Source organism: Typopeltis vanoorti, chromosome 24 (genome assembly GCF_054136105.1).
Source record: "Typopeltis vanoorti isolate ZY-2024b chromosome 24, IOZ_Tvanoo_1.0, whole genome shotgun sequence".
In the NCBI taxonomy this organism is placed as follows: Eukaryota; Metazoa; Arthropoda; class Arachnida; order Uropygi; family Thelyphonidae; genus Typopeltis; species Typopeltis vanoorti.
This window is the reverse complement of record NC_143572.1, coordinates 18623347-18632306: the sequence shown is the minus strand read 5'-3', so window position 1 is coordinate 18632306 and position 8960 is coordinate 18623347.

Here is an 8960-nt window from a genome sequence, read left to right as displayed (position 1 = left end):
TAAATTTCCGAGTAGCACACATTGGGCGACTGTGTCCGTGGCAAAGCTGTCATGTTTTTTAAAACTAGGGAGTAAATCTTGACATTAGATACAACAACTTTGAAAAACGAATTTCAACAGAAATCTCTTCAGAATTGGTGGATGGGACTGAAGTCCGAGTATAGCAATTTAGTAAACACAGCAAATGATGCACTCCTACCGTTTGGTTCTACTTATTTATGTGAGGTATCATTTCCTGCAATGACAGGTATTAAAACCAAATATCGAAATAAATTAAACTTGGAACCAGACCTTCGTATCGCAGTATCAGAAGCCATCAAACCAGAATTTCAAGAAATTATGAAAGAAATGCAAGGCCATTGTTCACATTAAATATTGTAATAAATATGTTGGTAAGCTGTTGATAATAAAAATAATGTGTAAAACTATCTAGCGTTTTTAATTATTATATGATGATACAAGGCATATTTCCTCTTTATAATACTTATTACAATAGATTTTTGCTCAATCAATTAGGAGTACGCGCTATTTATTTTTTCTGTCTTGGGGGGTACGCGATCAAAAAAGTTTGGAGACCACTGGTGTAGAGTATTGTTACAAAATTTTATAACACTGACATTTCGTAACTGTGCTGCGAAATGAATAATAAAAATTCGCTGAAATAGGCCGCACTTGAAACTTTTCTGTGGCCAAAAACCCAAGCCGTAAACAGTCAACGTTTCGTCCTAGGGTTTCTGAGTCTCGGCTATTTTTATTTATTTATTATTATTATTATTTTTTTTTTTTTTTGTTCCTGGGACCCGAGATTTTCTTTATTTTTTATTTTTATTATTTTTTTTTTCAAGCACCAAGAATTCATGGGAATATATAGAATTTTGCTCATGAAAATTATTTTTAAAGTATATTTATTATTTATTATATTTTCAATTATATTATATTATATATATACATACATCTCGGGAGCCATCCTAGATATAATCTCATTGCATTTTCTAGTTTTACAAATATTTAAAATTAACTTTATCGTCTTATTTATTTATTTATTTTATTATTATTATTATTATTATTATTATTATTATTATTATTATTATTATTATTATTATTATTATTTTGAGCTATTTGAGAGTTCCGTATTTTCCTCAGCCCTTGTTTTAACTACGATTCAAGTATACGTTTTAAATGCCTTATCAGCCCACTACTGTTGTTCGATCCCTTACATGTTTTCACATTTTTTTAAAAGTATTTCCAAACATCGGATTGATTTGGTTTCATTTTGAAGCTACTGTGAAAATATTAAAAGCATAAAAATAAGAAATGTTTAAATTATGAAATGTTTTTTTTTATATAATTTTCACTGTTCTCTGCACCCACCACACTCTTCGACAATACATTCCAATCACTCACCACTTCCCATGCAGAAAACGTGCTCCTCGCCCTCTCGTGCACACTCTCTTTATACAGCTTCCAGAGATGACCTCTTGTTCTCTTCCTGTCTTCGACTATTCTATGCTAAATATCATTTACATTAATCTGGTAATAACCTCTTAACAGCTTATATGTCTCGATTATATCCCCTCTCCTCTTATCAATCAATTTCTGCAAATTGCATTTTCTCAATATGTCTTCCTACTCAACGCTCCAGAGACCAGAAACGACCTTAGTCAGTCGTCTTTGGACCTTTTCCAATACATCATATTTTTGTAAAGGCAAATAAAAATAAAATATAAATAACTAAATAAAAATAATAAATAAATAAAATTTAAATTTAAAGTTTTTTTTTACTAATAAATGAAATTATAATATATTTATTATTATTTTATAGCTAAGTTAGCAAAGGATGCTTCCTTTGAATTTTAGTTTGGAAGCTCTGAAAGTTTCATAATTGGTCGAGAAATTACTATTTAAATGAACAAACAATAACATCAACAACAACAGATTAATAATAAAAGATTTTTATTATTCTTTTCTGATGTCCTTTCAGCTTCTTTCTTCGGCACTTTTTCAAAAAAATATTTCAAGTATTAATGATTACTGTTTATAGACGGTCTATGAATAAAAACTGAGAACCAAATCTACACTTGGAAGGGGATACAAAATTAGCATTGCTTCCAGCAATGAGAGTAAAATTATTTGCTGGTTCAACTTCAGGGAGGTATCCAGTCTTATACAAAGGTTGATCCCAGAAATTCACCTCTCTCTCTCTCTCTCTCTCTCTCTCTGTGTGTGTCTGTCTCCAAAAGGGTACAAAACGATCAGGGGAATAAACATAATTAGCAGTCAAGATATATTCCTTTCATAACTTTAGTTGCTGCGAAGTGGTACTGGCAACAAGGGGGGGGGGGGAATATTGATCTCTTATCAATATTTCCCCCCTAAATACAACTCTGTTATCCGAAATAAGTTGATTTACCTTAAGCAAATAGCTACACTTTTACGTATTTTCCACATTCCTGAATACAATTTCACTTAATGATAGCGATCTTAAAACCGAAATGTTTTCCTAGGCTTATAGTTCAACTGATCAACATGCGTTTCAAGATAAGCGTTTATATTTCGATCCCACACATTTTGATCATTTTTTTTAATCGGCGAAGTATAGCAAGACGCAAGAAAGAAAAAAAAAGGATTGCTGTTTGGCAATATCTTTGTCATTTACATAATTTCACCTAAATAAAATAATTTTTCCGTAATTTGAAAATTCGTAGGAAAAAAAAAAACCATATTTTGAATTTACCTGGCATTCGTTTCAGTAGCAATCCTTGAATGTTGTGCACTTATGAATTGGCAATTCGCCGAAATGAACTTGTCACTGGAGCAGAAATTCGGAATAACACGCATAGTGTCATATCAAACAAAACCTTCGTGTCTAGTGGTATTTAATTTTTTAAATTCATTATCAGCATCTCTGTTGCTGTAATAAACGAACGGGTTATGAATCTATAAATGTGTTCAGGAAAACCTGTTTCCCTGAACACATTTATAAATCAGCCAGAAAATTCAGAAAGAGAGAGAGAGAGAGAACTTCTACAATAACTCTTCGATTAAATTAATATATATTCGATGAAGCATTAAGGTGAGCTCAACTGCAGTGCTTCCTCTTTCTAAACACTCTTCTTCCTGCAACTGCTACCTCTATTCGAAACAAACGCTATTCCAACTCCAATTCCAACAGAATCATTGGAGATTATATTCTCTAACAGTCAGAAAGTCATCCATTGATCATTACAATTAGCAAGAGAAAAAGATGGAGGCAAACAACAACATATCTTATTAAAAACGACATAAGAACTTGTAATAATATTAAATGTGAATCATATTGATGTATTTTATCACCAAAATGAACACATTAATGAATTAAATAAAATAACATAATATAAAGCCTCTGATGTACGTCTTTTCATTTCCCAAGTAGGGCACTTTTAAAAAGTCAAAACGTTCCAAAAATCTGTAGGCAGCTGGATCCCATCTTGCACTATCGCCGACATCGAATGTATTCCTAATAGCGTGATAAACTAGACCCGATGTTCCTGATCCTAACTACTGTAGTGCTTATTTGTGTGCACTCTTGCGTTGTATTCAGGAAATAGCCTAGAAAGAAATTTTAGTCGGTAACTAGAATAAAATCTATACAGTTCTTTGCAAGTCTAATGTCATGGAGATCCCCAATCAGTCACGCAGGTTTGGGAAAATATTTACTGAATAAAAATTGAAAATTAAAATATTGACTTGGCATTTTCTATGTAATCTCTTTTAACATGTTCATTGCCAATCACGCGATATAGCGCGATGCGAGTTCTCACCAAACGGCCGATCACGCGTTATCGCTAACTAACTAAAAAAAAAATAAAAAAAATTTGGCCACCACACGAAATTCCAATTTTCAGCTTGGTAATGAAAGTGTTAATCTAGTGAAGGACATGCGGTGTCGGCAGACGGAGAGAGAGAGAGAACCCGAACTTTGAAGGGCATATGACAAAAAAAAAATAAATAAATAAAATAATAATAATAATAATATTGCACAAAATTCACTATAATAAATTTGTTTCTATTACTATATACATATGTTTCGCATTTTCGCATTCCATGGAAGAAAACAGACTTATTACAAATAAAAGAATAAAGATATCGGTTTGCTTATACATGCTTACGTATTTCAGAGCTATTTATATTTCTTTAGTTTCGACTTTTCCTCAATCTTTCTTTAATTTTAAATTATATACATTTTAAAAATTAATAAGCCCTCTGTGGAACACAGAGCATAAGCACGATGCAATAAGATCTGGATTGGTTTGATATACGATTATGTGAAAATATATTTAGAAATATAATCTATTGATTCACAAATATAAGTGTAAAGTTTCCCGCTGAATTAGTTAATAGCATAAAATCATCTTAATCATATGGCTATATTTCGAGAAGCATAAACAAAATTCACTGACATAACTTGTGTTTTATGGAACAAAGAATGCCAGAAAATAGGGAAAAAAAAAAAGTCCATTCCATATTTTTAAAAGCGCTAGATTTATCATTCAATGTACAGTATATATTTAATATACTCGTATATAAACGTGTATTTATTTAATATATATATATATATATATATATATAAAGAATACAATAATAAGTTCGACTTACGTTTAAATAGCAGACGTAGTTTCTATAGCATCACTCCGTAAAAATATACTAAATAATGTGTATTTTTCACTACGCCCTCTTGTGGTGTCTTGATTTTCAGTAGAATATTTTCATTATTCATACGTAATTAATCGTGCTGTTTAGGCATAATAATAGCCAATAAATAAATGTAAAAAATGACATGTTATGGCGGGACAGTCATTGGATTGAATTATTATCTGTGAATACGTTACATAACCGAAAATATCTTAAAGCATGCTGCGAAAGACTGTAACTTTCTACTGTATGCGTATATATGACAATACCTGTACATTTCTAATTTTATAAAGCAGCTAATACTATATTCAAATACAGTTAAAATATGACAGTTATTTTTTCTTGTTCTTGGTGCATGCAGTTTCGATCAAAATACTGTATATTATCCAATCATACTAAAAAAAGCAGTATAAGCTTTACAGATTTATTATTATTATTATTCATGTGCAACATTGTAAAAACAACATTACGGAAGCAATTTACAAAATGTACAATGAGAATAAAGTTAATTATTGTGCAAATTTCTGTCCTGTTTCAACCTACAGAGGCACTCATTGTACTTAGTTTGAGGGAAAAATATTTTAGGTGAAATGCACTTGTTGGAGTTAATTGTGAACCCATACAATTGTCACCAAGGAATCAGGAAAGCAAAACAAAAGAACGAGATAGGAGTTTCAAGTTATGCAGGCATCTGCGTCACTTTTGAAATGAATGATATATTTGTATTAAGGTTGCTCGAACCTGAACATCAAAAAATATTTATTTCATGATAGTCATTTTAAAACAACAGTGATTCTCATCACAAAGCAAAAATCGTACGTCTGCAGATTGATGGTTCATGTTTTGAGTACACAGACGGGCCAGTACTATTCGTCTGAATATGTGCAACAACAACATGTAAAAATATGTCAGAAAAAAGCATCAATCTTCAAAATGAAAGAAAAAAATCAGCTGACGCTGTTGATTTCCTTATATGGAGCAGACGAGGCGTTTAGTCCTTTCTAACTCTTGGAGATCGAGGGGAAGTCAATAGCCATCGTCAGCCAATCAGAGATAGCTAGCCCAAGACTATATACATATATAAAACATATATAATACATGTATATATATATAAAACTTGGTTTTAATCCTATTTCCCAAGTAAGCAAACAGACAAGTGAGTAGGATTAAAACCAAGTTTTATTTTAAATTGCTTGGTATCTTTAATATATAACATACCCAAGGTAAAAACTTTCCACATCTATCTCTCATCCTGAGATTTTTAATTAATAAGGTCAAAGCACCTTGTGGCAACTTGTTTAGGTAAAATTTATAAGTTCTGTATTACTTAAACCTGGCTCCCACTGATGAGACCTCAATATAGGTCGAAACTGGTCTAGGTAGTGGCCCTTGCCTTTGATGTATAGCATCATACATCTCCGCTAGGGGCTGTGCTTTGTATTAAGGGCAAATACCAAGGATAGTGATCAAAGCTTATGCCACCTTTACCACGTTGCCCGGACTCACTACGTGTGGAGTCGCCCTGCCTTGCACTACACGCAGGCGCTTGTCTGTTTGAACGTCTTTCTCCGGGAAACTTAGCACTATGAATGAAACTCTATTCCCATGATTATACAGTTCACGCAGTATTTTATTTGTTTGTTTAAATAAAATAACATTAATGTGGGTATCTCATGGATACCCACATTATGTTATTTTAAATAAAATATCATAATGTGGGTATCCATGAGATACTCACACTTGTCCAGAGCAAACGATAGAGATGGAATTAAACACCTTCAAATTTAATAAGGTTTGTTTGTAGTCGGTATTTGAAGTTAAAAAAGTTTGGTGAATATGAAAGAAAAAGTTGCCGATTTTGAAGCTATAAGATATCCACAGATTGCTAGAGATTGTCAAAATACTTCACAATTTTCATATATTTCTTTCTGAATGTGTGAATTTCAAAGAAAACGTGTACTAGAAAGGTAAATACACAATGTCATCGCTGATAAAAATATCACCATGAAGTGTGAAGCATAAAGAGATTTTAATAGCTTGAAAATGAATAATGAAAGGAATGGATAAAGCATGTAGCAGATTATCAATTCATCAATCTATACTGTGAATGCAATGAAACACGGAAACGAAATGTTCAAAATCATTATCAAAGGAACAAAGACAAAACAGTGTAATTATTGAACAGAATTAAACCACCATACTCGATTTGTAAAACTATTTGGAACTTAAGAAAAAAAAAATCAGGATGTTTAATATTAGATGAAAAAATAATGCATTTAGCGAAACAGAAGTAGAAGTCATGCTTAAAATAAAACAACGAGAGAGAGAGAGAGAAACACCGGCTTTATAAGACGAGGGCTGAACACTTATCAAAACGAAACAATTGCTCAGCAATTTTGATAACTGTTAAGCCAATACTTTGAAAGTAGATCAAGGAAAAACTCAAGGATAGTGTCCATAAAAAATCAATATCTTCTCAGTAATAGTTAATAACAGAAGAGGAAATACTACGTTTATTAATATCGCGATCTAGGATATTGCTTTAAATAGTTCTACAACCTTGATATGTATAAAAAAATTAACCATTTCTAACTTGTCCACGAGAGAATAAGAATACCATATATCATTAACAATACACTTCAAACTTTTCTTTCAGGAATACCCCCCATTTTCTCCATAAAGTTTCATCTATCAGTTTTTTTCATGTATAAAACTGAAATCCAGTTTTCAGATTACCAGTCAGAACTGATATAAAAGTTCAGACACATAAAGAATAAGAAAGTGTGTTACAGAAATCATGTTGATCGTCTATGTATAGTAAATAAGTTTCTAATGTGCGCACGTATCTTAATAGATTCTAGCTATCTTACTCCAGCACAGGACCTCAGTGCTGTTACACCACATGCAAAGGCTTTTATCCATACATGTTCCTCGACATTTGAATATTTATAAGGTCCTCTCCCTTGAGCCTCACAATTCAAGTAAACCGAACACACTTTAGCAGATAAAAAAGGAAACCCATAAACAGAATTCTTTTCTTTCTTTTTTTTTAAATTTATTTTTATGAAACGAAGTTTTGTTCTAACTTGTCCACGAGAGAACGTGCTCATTTAGGTTGGGTGTGCTGTCGTAGCTTATGCAACCCACGCTACAAAATTCACGTCAGTTTGACACTGAGAAACTTGCATTTTTTTTCGATGTATGAAAGTTTTAAGAGTGCATAGCACATCAGTGCTCATCCTAATTGGTCTAATGCAATTAATTATAGGATTACTTTGAATACTTTTTCAACTAATTGTAACCAAATCTGCGCAGAGTGAGGAAAATGTGTTTGTTTTAAGGTACATTAGAAAATAATAATGAAAGAGAATGCTATATTTGGTTGGTATATTTGAATTACTTAAAGGTGTAAAATGGAAGACGAGGCTTACCTCCTTCAACTACAATACTGTTTCCTATTGTAAATATGGGCAAAAAAGTTTATCGAAACTTTTTTACATTTATTAAAAATTATATATTAAAAACTTTTCTATATTACATATAAAAATTTGCTTACCCCGTCAGTTCACACTTCATGCACGCAAGACAGATGAAACTCAGAAAACAAAAACAGCAACTCATGACAACTGACAATGTTCAATTGGATTGGTTGACACAATAACATACAGAATTATGAGAACCGTAACTAAATAATCTGAATCCTAAACCTCTTCTTGTCTTGATGCATCGCTCCAATTATTATCAAACGTTCCTCTTCAGCACATCTCCTGTATCGTCTCTACAATCTTATACGTAGGGTGATATTTATCCCATTCCATGGAAACAACAATCACATATCCATCCTATTCCAAGAGAGAGAGAGAAAGTCTACGGTCAAATTGTTGTCCAATCGCTATCTTGTCACCCTTCTCCAAAATAATAGAAAAATTCACCAATAGACAATTTCTCCAGTACTTAGAGCCCTACTAATTAACCACTGATCATTAGTACGGATTCCGCCACTCAGCATTCCCAGCTAATCTCCTCGCTCACATCATCGACTACTTGACATGGGCTATGAAAGGTTCAGAGAAACTTATGCCGTCGCCCTTGACTGTTCCAGAACTTTTCGATCGAGGTCTTCTAAATAAATTGCCATCCTTTGTTCTACCGTTCCCATCTATAATTCGGTTGCCAGCTTTCTCTCTGATCCTTCACTACTTGTCAAGTTGAACGACCTGTTCTCTTCGAGTCTTACCACTAATCAGAAGTAACTCAGGGCTAAATCATTCTGTCCTATCATCTTCTCT